Raw genomic sequence first — 12,844 nt, 5'->3', positions numbered from 1 at the left:
TGCTATTGTGTCACTTGCCCCTTCACTACACTTTCAGTTGTTCCAATCCCACATTGTTGACTTTTTAAAGACTTTCTCTTTTCCTTTGTTTTAGGTATAGTCTCCTGTCTCTTATTCTAATTCTCCCCCAGGTCAGACACAATCACTTTTAAATACATCATGTTTTAGAGAATGGAACGCTTTAAAAAATATACAGCTTGAAATTCCAATGAGGCTGGTTCTATAGCTATTTCAACTTTACAGATCAGAAAACTAATATGCAAATACTATACACAAACTGGTAAGGGTTGTTCTTGAATCCTATTGTGGTCTGATGCTCCTCATTACCACTCACATTTCTTCATCTGGGGAACAGAAATATCAGTTTGTATTTATAGCCACTCCCGATAGTATACCTGGAGTTTTTGTAAGCTTCTAGGAGAATGTTGGTTGGGGAGAAGACACATCTCCCAGCATTCTTTAATTTTGGATTGAAAGTGAGATTCTTGAATATTCTTGTAAAACAAAGCTTTGCATGATGGGTAACTGGGAAAGCCTTCAGAGGGAGATTTGTGTAAAGAAAAATCCTGAAATGTGTCCAAAAGATTCTATTTTTTAAAGAGAAGCTGTGAGTATATGTGTGGGAATCTCTACATATGTCTAGCTAGCTTTGCAAGATTCTGGCTTTCACAGTGCTAAAACACTGAATTATTCAATACAAAAATATGGTTGATCTGACGAGACTCAGTCAGATCATATAAACATACAAAAATGTGTTGTTTTCCAGCTACTTATACTTACATTTGTTTTAAATCTTCAAGGTTAAAAGATACTGGCAACTATATAAATGCTAAGGTTTCACGATTAAACTTAATATCTTTCAATCCTGAAATGTTAGTTCCCCTGAAAATGTATGGGCACAGAAACCCTATTACTATACTAGTCTTAGGAAATTATGGTTATAATGTCATCAGTGCGTAAAGATGAAGTAGTTTGGTTATCAGCTTCTATCTCAAAATAATTCAATTCCAAAACACTCTTCATGTTTACTCTTTTCTGATTCCCAACCTAAGAGAATATATAGAACAAACCAAGACTTCAGAAACAAACTCACTGTAGAAGGTGTTAGGATTCCGTCTAGGCTCTGCCCCACAGTTACCTGGCAATCACCAGGTTTGTTCAACACACTATAAAAGGGGCTTTTTACCCCCTCCTCACTCTCTTACTCTCCTACTCTCCTACTCTCTTACTCTCTTACCTTCCCTATTCCTTCTCTCTCCATTCTCCTCCCCACTCTCTCTCCACACATTCTTGGCCGGCCTTGTTCCTCTCTCTCTCTCTCTCTCTCTCTCTCTCTCTCTCTCTCTCTCTCTCTCTCTCTCTCTCTCTCCTTTCTCTGTCTCCATTCCCACCTCAACTCCCCCACATGCTATAAATAAACTCTCTCTCATCTTATATCTGTCATATGGCTAGTACCTCAGGGGGAAGTGATGCCTCAACATGGGCCTGCAGAGGCACCCCCTTCCACCTTGCCATGTTGTGCCTCTACCAAACATATCTGGATTCTCTTTTTCTTTCTTTCTTTCATTTTTTTTTTTATCAAACACAACAGAATGATGCTGCCTGGTAAGTAGAAATGGCCCTAGATGTTACACCACAGCTAAGTATATTCTTAGATTTTCTATCCTTTATACTTATTACTATTTAGAATTCCTTCATTTATCATCTAGGTTTATTGAGGATGCTATTATAATTATACATTTGATGAATGGGTTTTGCTGTAGTTTAAATAGGTTTGGCCGCCATAGACTCATGTAGTTGAATGCTTGGCTCACAGGAAGTGACAATGCTAGGAAGTATATCCTTGTTGAAATAGGTTTGGCCTTGTTGGAGGAAGTCTGTCACTGTGGGAGCCGGGGGGCATTGAGGACTCCTAGTGCTTAAGCACTGATCCCTATGGAACATAGTCTTTTCCTGGCTGGCTTTGGATAAAGATGCAGAACTTTTGGCTCCTCGTCCAGCATTGTGTCTGCCTAGATGCTGACATGCTTCCTGCTATAATGATAATGAACTGAGCCTCTGAAATTGTAAGCCAGCCCCAACTCAAAGTTGTCCCTCAAAGAGTTACAGGAGCTGAAGTGGTTTGCAACCCCATAGGAAGAACAACAATATCAACCAACCAGACCCCCCAGAGCTCCAAGAGACTAAACCACCAACCAAAGAGTATACATGTAGTGATCCATGGCTCCAGCCGCACATGTAGCAGAGGATGGCCTTAGTGGGCATTAATGGGAGGAGAGGTCCTTGGTCCTATGAAGGCTCCATGCCCCACTATAGGGAAATGTCAGGACAGGGAGGCAGTAATGGGAGGGTGGGAGAGCACCCTAGTAGAAGCAGGGGGAGAGGGATGAGATAGGGGGGAACCAGGAAAGAGAATATAAAACATTTGAAATATAAATAAAGTACCCAATAAAAAAAAAGAAAAAACGAGTTACTTTGGTTGTCCCTTCACAACAATGAAACCCTAACTAAGAGAGCTTGTCCGTGACTATCTTCTTTATTCTGCATTTGCAGTCTTCCCTAATTAAAGATGATGCTTCTGGCTGTCAAACCCTTAGGAAACATCATCTATATAATTCCCTAAGCCCTCATCAGTTTGCAACTGTGAATCTTCCAAAATGCTGACATGTGACTAAATCATGATAGAGATATTAGAGACTATCTAGAAAAAAATTGCCTACTGTTACAAACTTGTCTGGGAGAACACTGATAATCAATAGGACTAGACCAAATTTAATAAAAAATCGCTCAGTTTCCTGATCTTGTTGCCTGTTGCCGCTATGGACTTTCCCTCTGGAACTAACTCATTCCAAAAATAACTTCTTTCATATAAGTACACATTGTTTTATAACAACAACACAAGAGTAACATATACACTTCTGAACCTTACAATATAGTAAAAGTGCAAAACTGAATATTTACATAAATATAAAAACTGATAAGATAAGAAAATTAATTCAAGAAAATTTTGGTATATGCAAATATCTATAAAAAGATATTTTATTTTAGGAAAACCATTTAATAAGAGATATTAATGATGATTATGTATTCACCCAGAAAAGAACAGGAGAAAACTATTCACATAAGAGAAAGAAATTACAAAATCCTGAAGATGAGAATACACTCATAAAAGTTTATGAAGAGATTATTTATAGAATATAGTAAACCCAATAAGGGACGCAGTCCAATACAAGGGTGGGAATCAGATAATTCAGCACCATGCATATCTTGGTAAATACTTTTAATTTTATTCTAAGTGAAATTGAAATAACTTTAAAATATTACTTTTTCATCTAATATAAATAGCTTTCCTTGTATCAAAAATAGATTCTTTTCTCATATATAATGTAACCTATTGCACTCTTCCTTCTCATTATTCTTCCCTTCACCCCTTCCATCTGGACTGTCTACCTTTCTGTCTCTCCTTAAAAAGGAACAGACTTCTAAGGGATAATAAAAAATACAACAATATAAAACAAAATTTATCATATTTAAGTTGGATAGGATTAAACCAATGTAAGGAAAAGAGAGTAAGGGAAGGTCCCCACTGGTTAACGCACTCTGAATCCCGTAAAAACACTACTGTTAATTGAGAGAGCATTGCTCTCTTGGTGTCCCCCATCTTTCCTGGCCTTTACATTCATTCTGCCTTTTATTCCATCAGGTTCTCAGAGCTCTGCAGGGATGAATTTTGTAGAGACACCACATTAAGTGCTGAGTGTGTGCATAGTGTCTAGCTGTGTGTCTCTGTGTTTGTTCTCATCTGCTGTAGAAGGAAGCTTTTCTGAAGATGGCTGAATAAAGCAGAGGTCAATGAGTTTCATAGAATGTCATTAGTTTTGTCACTCTCTTTTTGTTTTTTTTTTTAAGACCAATTATACTTTGATTTACTACAGGTCCAAAGACTATCTAATCTTAGGTCCTTGGTCACCCAGGCAGTGTCAGGTATTGGTTCCATCTTGTGGAGTGGGTTCTAAATCATATTAGAAATTGGTTAGCTACTCCCACCAACATTGTGCCACTAGTAACCCAGCATGCCTTGCAGGCAAGAAACCAATGTAGATCAAAGATCTTGCGCCTCGGTTGGTGTTTTTGTTTGTCTTTGGTTTCTCTTTCTTTTCTTCTCTTGGTGGTGTGCAGAATGTATTCCTGTACCAAAGACACTAGAAAATACGCATCAGTTTGCTGTCAAGTTGTGGAAAGCAACCTATTGTCTGGGCAACAGTCTGGGTTGCCTGCAGATTCTCATGGGATTAATTTGGTCAACAACTAAATCATATGTAACTCAATTTCAATACTGAAAGCATTGTTTAGTGATAAGACCTGGCTAGTTGGGACTCTGTCTCCACCAGTATATGGCATATTCAGTTAGGTTGCCTTCATAAATGAATGTATTTTAGAAAGTTTATACTCTCTTAAGTTTTCTCATTACACCTCAAATGCCACATAATTTTAGCTCTCTCTCCCACCCTCTCTTCCCCCTTGCTCAATGCCCCCTGCCTATGTGACCTTCCCATTCTAGCCATAGCTACATACATCCATTGTTGCCTATTCTACTTTTTGTTTCCTAACATCTCTTTCCTCTAGACCCTTACTCTAAATCTACTCTTTGTGTCTCTATGGATAGTAGCTGGTTATCATTGACATATATTTGATAGCATATTATATTTTTGTTTCTGGATCAGGAATACCTCACTCTGGATAATTTTTTCTTTTTCTTTCCATTTACTTGTAAACTTCATGATGTCACATTTTTAATGGCTTACTAGTACTCCATTTTGTACATTTCCCACATTATCTGTTCTTCTCTTTTTAGGACATCTAGTTTGTTTTCAGTTTCTGGCTGTTGTGGCAAAATTAGCAGTGAGCATGGTTGAGGAAATGTCATTGTGGTAGGATGAAGATTATTCTGGGTATGGGTCCATGAGTGGTATAGCTGTATCTTGAGGTAGATTGATCCCAAACCTTCAGAGGAACCTGTACTCTGATTTTCATAGTGACTATATGAGTTTGTTCTCCCAGCAGCAATGCGTGAATGTTCCTTTATTTTCCATCACCAGCACTGTGTTATTGACCTTAGCCATTCTGACAGGTATAAGATGGGATTTCAGAACAGTTTTGATTTGCATTTTCATGATGGCTAAGAACAATTCTTTAACTGTTACTTGGCCAATTGAGCTTCCTCTATTGATATTTCTTTGTTTAAATCTGTTTAATTAGATTGTTCATCTTTTGATAACCAGTTTCTTCAGTTCTTGATATATTTTGTATATTAGTACTCTATCAGTTGTGGAGTTGGTAAAAAAAAGAAAAAGAAAGAAACAAACAAAAACAACAACAACAAAAAAACTTTTCCCATTCTGTGACCTGTGGATTTGTCTGATTGATAGTGTCCTCTGTCTTACAGAAGCCACTATTGGTGTTCTGTTCAGAGTCTCTCTCTCTCTCTTATTTATTTACTTATTTATTTATTCTTTTTAAAAAATTAATTCATTTTTTACGCTCAATATTCTACTCCCTACCCCCCCATACACCATCTGACTGCTCCACATCCCAAACCTCCTCCTCACCCCCTGTCTCCACGTGGATGCCCCCAGGTCCCCACCTGACCTCTAAACTCTCTGAGGCCTCCAGTCTCTTGAGTGTTAGGTGCATCATCTCTGAATGAACATAGACCCTGAAGTCCTCTACTGTATGTGTGTTGGTGGCCTCCTATCAGCTGGTGCATGCTGTCTCTTTGGTGGTCCAGTGTCTGGGAGATCTCGGGTTTCCAGATTAATTGAGACAGCTAGTCCTCCTACAGGTTTGCCCTTTTCCTCAGCTTCTTCTTTCAGCTTTCCATAATTCAACAACAGGGGTCAGTCATACATTAACTCTTTAATATAATTTGAGGTCAGTGACAAGGCTACCTCCATCAGTTCTTTTAATATTCAGATCATTTTTTAGCTAGCCTCATTTTTTTCTCACATGAAGCAGAAAATTGTCTTTTAAAGATCTATAAAGAGTAGGAGAGCACAGGCTGCAGAAACAACAAAGCGTCTGGGACATGGTCCTACAGACCTTCAACCTCAGCCAGGAGTAGGAGTTGATCCTCAGTCCCCTGTGTACCTTCCTTGCCAGAGGAGAGCTTACCTCCAGGGAGTACTCTGACTCTGGGACTCAGGGGAGATCACCATTTTCCCTCCTGTGTCTCTCTAAAGTAGGTCTGATCAGGAGTGCACAGGCAACAGAGCTTCTAGAATAGGATCCTATGGGCCTACACCTGAAGCCAGGAGGCGGGGCTGTTCCAAAGCCCTGTGTGCACTAGTCTACCAAGGAGAGAGCTGGTCTCCCAGGAGTGCTGACACAGGTTATCAGATTAACAGGAGGAACAAGTTCCAGCCAGAGACAGCTAGAACATCTAACACCAAAGATTACCAGATGGCGAAAGCAAATGTAAGAATCTTACCAACAGAAACCAAGACTACTTGGCATCATCAGAACCCAGTACTCCTGACACAGCGAGTCCTGGATATCCGAAAACACTGGGAAGATTCAGACTTAAAATCATATCTCATGATGCTGGTAGAGGATTTTAAAAGGACATTAACAATTCCCTTAAAGAAAAAAATCCCATAATCAGCCACCAAAGGCATCCACTATTGCATACGCCAGCAAGATTTTGCTGAAGAGACCCTGATATAGCTGTCTCCTGTGAGGCTTTACCAGTGCCTGCCTGGCAAATACAGAAGTGGATGCTCAGTCATCTATTGGATGGAACACAGGGCCCCCAATATAGGAGCTAGAGAAAGTACCCAAGAACTGAAGGGGTCGGCAACCCTATAGGTGGAGCAACATTATGAACTAATCAGTACCCCAAGAGCTTGTGTCTCTAACTGCATATGTAGGAGAAGATGGCCTAGTCGGCCATCACTGGGAAGAGAGGCCCCTTGGTTTAGCAAACTTTTATGCCCCAGTACAGGGGAATGCCAGGGCCAAGAAGTGGGAGTGAGTGGGTAGGGAAGCAGGGAGTGGGGAGGGTTTAGGGGACTTTTGGGATAGCATTTGAAATGTAAATGAAGAAAATATCTAATAAAAAATGTGGGAAAAAAGAAAAAGAAAAGGGAATTTGCATCAATTTCCTGAAAATTAGATCAGATAATATATTAAGTTTGAAAAAAAAAAAAGAACCGAATCCCAACTCTAACAACAAAAATAACAGGAATCAACAATTACTTTTCCTAATATCTCTTAATATCAATGGACTCAATTTCCCAATAAAAAGACATAGACTAACAGACTGGATACATAAACAGGACTCAACATTTTGCTGCCTACAGGAAACCCACCTCAGGGACGAAGATAGACACTACCTCAGAGTAAACGGCTGGAAAATAATTTTCCAAGCAAATGGTTCGAAGAAACAGGCTGGAGTAGCCATTCTAATATCGAATAAAATTGACTTCCAGCCAAAAGTTATCAAAATAGACAATGGGGGCACTTTATACTCATCAAAGGTAAAATCTATCAAGATGAACTGACAATTCTGAACATCTATGTTCCAAACACAAGGGCATCCACGTTCATTAAAGAGGCTCAGAAGCAAAGCTCAAAGCCCACATTGCACCGCAAACAAAAATATCGGGAGATTTCATCACCCCACTCTCATCAATGGACAGATCCTCGAAACAGAAACTAAACAGAGACAGATTGAAACTATCAGAAGTTATGAAAGTAATGGATTTAACAGATATCTATAGAACAGTTTATCCTGAAACAAAAGGATATACCTTCTTCTCATCCCCTCATGGTACCTCTTTCCTAGTTGCCTCTCTGAAAACCCTTTATCCCCTCCCATCTCCCCCTGCTCCTCAATCCACCCACTCCAGCTTCCTGGCCCTGGCATTCCCCTATACTGGGACATAGAACCTTCACAGGACCGAGGACCCCTTCTTTCATCCTTGGCTAAATATGCAGCTAGATCCAGGAGTCACACCATGTTATTTCTTCAGGGAGCTCTGGAGTTACTGGCTAGTTCATATTGTTGTTCCTCCTAGGTGCTTCAAACCCCTTCACTTCCTTGGGTACTTTTTTTAGTTCCTTCATTGGCACCCTGTGCTCTGTCCAATGGATGGCTGTGAGCATCCACTTCTGTATTTGTCAGGCACTGACAGAGCCTCTCAGCAGACAGCTATATCAAGCTACTGTCAGCATGCTCTTATTGGCATCTGCAATAGGTCTGGGTTTGGTGTTTGTTTATGGGATGGATCCCCAGATGGGGTAGTCTCTGGATGGTCATTCCTTCAGTGTCTGCTTCAAACTTTGTCTCTGTAACTCCTTCCATGGATATTTTGTTCTCCTTTTTAAGAAGGGACGAAGTATCCACACTTCTGTCTTCCTTCTTCTTGAGTTTCATTGTTTTGTAAATTGTGTCTTGGGTATCTTGTTCAGGTATTCTGTTATTTTACTAGTATGCTATTTCATTTTTTTTTTTATGTAGCCACTCAGTGCTGTGAACTTCCATCTTAGAATCACCGTCATTTTGACCCATGGGTTTAGTGATATTGCGTGGTTTTTGTTTTTGTTTGTTTTTATTCTTTTTTATTCACTTGTTTTGTTTTAAATGTCTTTCCTAATTTATGTTGTTTCATTTTTTATTCAGTAGTGATCTTTCCGGCTTCCATAAATTTGTAGACTTTCTGTTGTGAATGATATCTAGTATTAATCCGTAATTGTCAGATAGAATGCAGGGTGTTATTTCAAAACAAAAAACAAAAAAACCCAGGGTTCTTAGAAACAGGAGGTATGGTGGGAGAAGGGGTTCTTACAAATATGTTGAAGTAGATAAGAAATAATCTAGAGAGTTAGGGATGAAATGGATAGAGAGACCTGAGATGTCTACCAAGTGTTAGAGTCTCCAGTGAACTGAGTTCAGGTGGGAGGAGCAGTAAGCAAGCCCACCGCTGCAGGGCTTGGTTGAGACTGGGAAGAGTCATAGGAAAGAGGAAAGCTGGGTTAATATCCAGGTTCTTCTGAGACAGCAGAGAATATAAACCTAATTATCTCTCTCTGTCTCTTTATTATCTATCTATCTATCTATCTATCTATCTATCTATCTATCTATCTACCTTCCTACCCATCTATAGCTAAATTTTGAGCCTGGAAATGATATTGTCATATTTGCATGCATTTATAAATATGATTCTTGCCACTCATTGAAAAAATAATATTCAAGTTAATTCTTACATTAGAGCAGATGAGAGTTGGTGGTAAATATGATTATTTAGCACATATTGATAGTTATAAAATAGATATAGAAGGAAGGGCCAAGAGGACTTGGTGATTGATGTGCAGCATAAGGAGACACTAAGAATGGCCTAGGACTACATTTTATGACATGAGTGTAAACTAGGTGATGAGAAATAACCACAACAAAATAAGGACAATTCAAAACTTTCTGTGATTCAATGGTCAGATTGCATTTTAATGGTAAAGGGAAGTACATCTTATTTAAGGAGAGTGTTCAGAACAAGTTTCAGGTGGAGCCCAACTCCTCCATTTGACAAATGGAGAAATTAACACAATGATGACCACATCTCTCTTTCTAGCAATGCATGTCTCCTTGATGTAGCTAATGACAGATCTCCAATCCACCATGTTCTACAGTCATTGTGAATAAACCACATCTTCATATGCCAATGGCTTCCTAGTAGCAATCACAGCACTCACTGAATTTCTGCCTGGCTTTGCAGGTGTGATGTCATAGTCATCCTCCTTCCTACCTGTGAATCACACGCCACACTTGTCAGCTCAGACCCTACTGTCTGTGTGATTTTGCATCTACTTCTCAGCATGTTCACCTTGTCTCTGCTCATCCCTTCACCCTCATTTCTTGCTGCCACATTGTGGTTGCTAGATGCTGAGGACCTGCTGTGCGGAGGTCATGCTCAAAGCTTTCTCCATCTATGAAACCCACCTACATCTTGTCAACCAGTCATGTGGACTAGAAACTTCAGTTAAAGGAATCTCAGAAAAGAACATTTCTGAATGTTATGGATTAAGTACTCTCATGTTAAAAACCCCCAACTTATACCCTAAAAGATAAACATATAAAAATGCTCTGTGAAAAAATGATAGAAACCTAAAAATATTTTAGTATCTTAAGGTTTATATAACCAAGTTTGTTATTGACTTACAAAGTGGAAATAATAAGTTATATTTCAGAAAGGAAACTTAAATATGCCATTTCAAATGTCAACATATGCAAAATAGAACATTGTTCCATCCTTCCTTAAAAGCATGTTAAAATTTTACAATGCCGTTTATTTAAGTAACAAATTACAAGAAACAATTTTAAGAGGTTTTTAATGAAATAATTATAGGACATTTTGATCATGAGTTTGATTTTATTTTACTAAATGGTAAATGTTCTAGTATTCCAAAATTCCCTTTTCTAAGCAATAAAAGGGAAAATTGCATAAGGAACAATTGCTACTTCACTGTTTTCTATGCGAGATACTATGACTCATGTTTAAAGTGTTAGATGTTATTGACAAAAAAACCATATAATGTGTGACTTTTTAATTGGAAGGTATTCTGCTGAAGCAAGGAGCCCTCCAAAATTGTAGATAGATGAGAGCTGAATTTCATGTCCCTCAGGACCTTGTCTTTTTTAGTATATATTTATAATATATCATTTTAAAACATTGCTTCTTTGTGAGTTTCATATCATGTATCCCAGACCTGCACATCTCCCTGTCCTCTCATATCTACCCTTCACTCTTGCAACTCTTCCCCTAAATTAAAAACACAGAAGCAACCTCCACCACTACCAACAACAAATCAAAGCATAGAAAACACCCCATTGTGGAAGCTGTCAGATTGTACCCAACAGTATATCACTCTGTCCAGATATCTTCACTTACAAATATTCATTGCAATGAGTCTGGTTCAAGATCTTTGGCTTCCGTGACACCAACATTATTGGATCTTCATCAGGACCTCTTCTAGTTATCCTGTTGTTGACCTGTATCATGGAGATCCTGGGAGAGAAAGAGAATTGGAACAGTTTGATCATTCTCAAGAGATATGGAACTGGAGACTCAGGGTGGGAGGAAGAGTCTGTTGTCAGTGCCCATCCTTGACACCTGGAGCCATAGTAAGGTGCCACCCTAAGCTGCTACTGAGAGCCATGTCTGAGTCCATGGCTAATCAGTGGCAGGGGTCAGTGTCAAGTCCTGTAGCCTATTACCACTAGAGAATGTGGGGATGTCCTTGGTTGGGGCAACTGCTTGGGACTACCTGTATGTCCAAGGGTTGTGTACAACTGGCTCTGCTCCTCACTGAAGGCAGGGTTTTTTGAGAGCTTCTCACCTATGACAGTACTTTAGAAAGCAGGCTATGTTCTTCATTCAAGCTGCAGAGTGGTGCTGGTTCTGATGGTGGGGATGTTCTGTGAACCAATCATAGGGCATGAGTGTAGGAGAGCTGACCACACTATTCATCAGTTATGGGATGGCATGGACACAGAGGGGATGCTCCTTCCCACCCCAGAGCCTCACCACCTCTGGCAGGTAGGAAAGCTGCCCACAGGGTCATGAGCTCAGGAGAGCTAGCCCTGGAACAGTGCTGGAGAGCTCACCCTGGTGGTGCAGATAAGGGAGAGCCAGTGGGATGACCAGTTCAGCTACCACCCAGATCCAGGGATCTGATTTGACCCACCCCAAAATCTATATTACCTATACACAGTTGGAATTTGTGAAAGGGTAGTCTTCCAAAGCTTCAGGACCTCCATGACACCCTGTGTGACATATTGGCAAGCAAGTGTCTCTGGCCTACCTGTACAGTCCAGTGGATGGAAAATCTATGAACAGCATCACAGTCTACAGGTCTCTGTCTTCCTCCCCCTGTTGTGCCTGCCTGGATTTGCTTTGCTTTGATATGATTTTACGAGTCCTAGGTATAAAACAGTTTTGTCCACTAAGAAAGGCATCAAGCAAGGATGAACAAAGGACTGCCAATTGCTCTGACCCTGACTGATCTAAGAAAAATATCACCATCAAGGTGTCTCTTTGTCCATTGCCAGGGAGTAATTATACATTATTATGGTGCATGAGGAGGTCAGACAACAACTTGCAGTAGTCAGTTCTCTCCTTCTACCATGAATCTTGGAGATTAAATTCAGGTTATTTATTACACTCAGCAGCAGGATTCTCTACCTACAAGCTGTCTTATCAATCCTGGATTCTATGTCTTCATCAGAAGTTGAGACAGTATTTTCCCAGTCACTGCACGCTACTACCAACTTCTAAAGTTCTTCTAAAAGTATGAGAAAATATAGCTCAGGAAGAATGTTTTCAAAAAATAGCAAATTTAGTGTGCAGTAGAGAATAGAAAGTGTACTATTCATTCTTCTAAATAGCTTAAAGGAACAAAGAAAATAGAAAATTATTTACAGTCACTCACTGAGGCTTCCAAAAGGTTTTAAAGTCATATTGGTATATATTTGAATGTCTCTCTAATAGCTGTATTAATGATTAAGTTTAAGCTTCAAACTCCTTACTATAAAATAGGAATTATAGAAATGCCTACATCACAATTTTTTATTGAAACTTAAGTGAAGTAATATGTATGAAATTGTGATCATGATTTCTGACACATTGTACTCAAGACAAATATATGAGCCAAAACAGAACACGATCATCAATTTTCCTTTTACTATCCATAGTTTTGTATAAGTGGTTATTTGCCTGCCTGAGTGTGTAGCAACAATGAATGTATTGTTTAAATTTTATGATAGCATAACCCACTGAAAATTTTTCTTCTT

The 12,844-nt window shown here is 39.3% G+C and overlaps 1 non-coding gene across 1 annotated transcript; it reads right to left on the bottom strand.

Annotated features, from left to right (window-relative positions):
• Window positions 1–11,964: 11,964 nt before the first annotated feature.
• On the bottom strand, window positions 11,965–12,108 carry LOC115030174. Its single transcript, XR_003835795.1, has one exon. It is a non-coding gene; the product is annotated as a small nucleolar RNA SNORA48 (small nucleolar RNA).
• Window positions 12,109–12,844: the final 736 nt, after the last annotated feature.

Source organism: Mus caroli, chromosome X (genome assembly GCF_900094665.2).
Source record: "Mus caroli chromosome X, CAROLI_EIJ_v1.1, whole genome shotgun sequence".
In the NCBI taxonomy this organism is placed as follows: Eukaryota; Metazoa; Chordata; class Mammalia; order Rodentia; family Muridae; genus Mus; species Mus caroli.
This window is presented reverse-complemented; position numbering and strand designations above follow the sequence as displayed.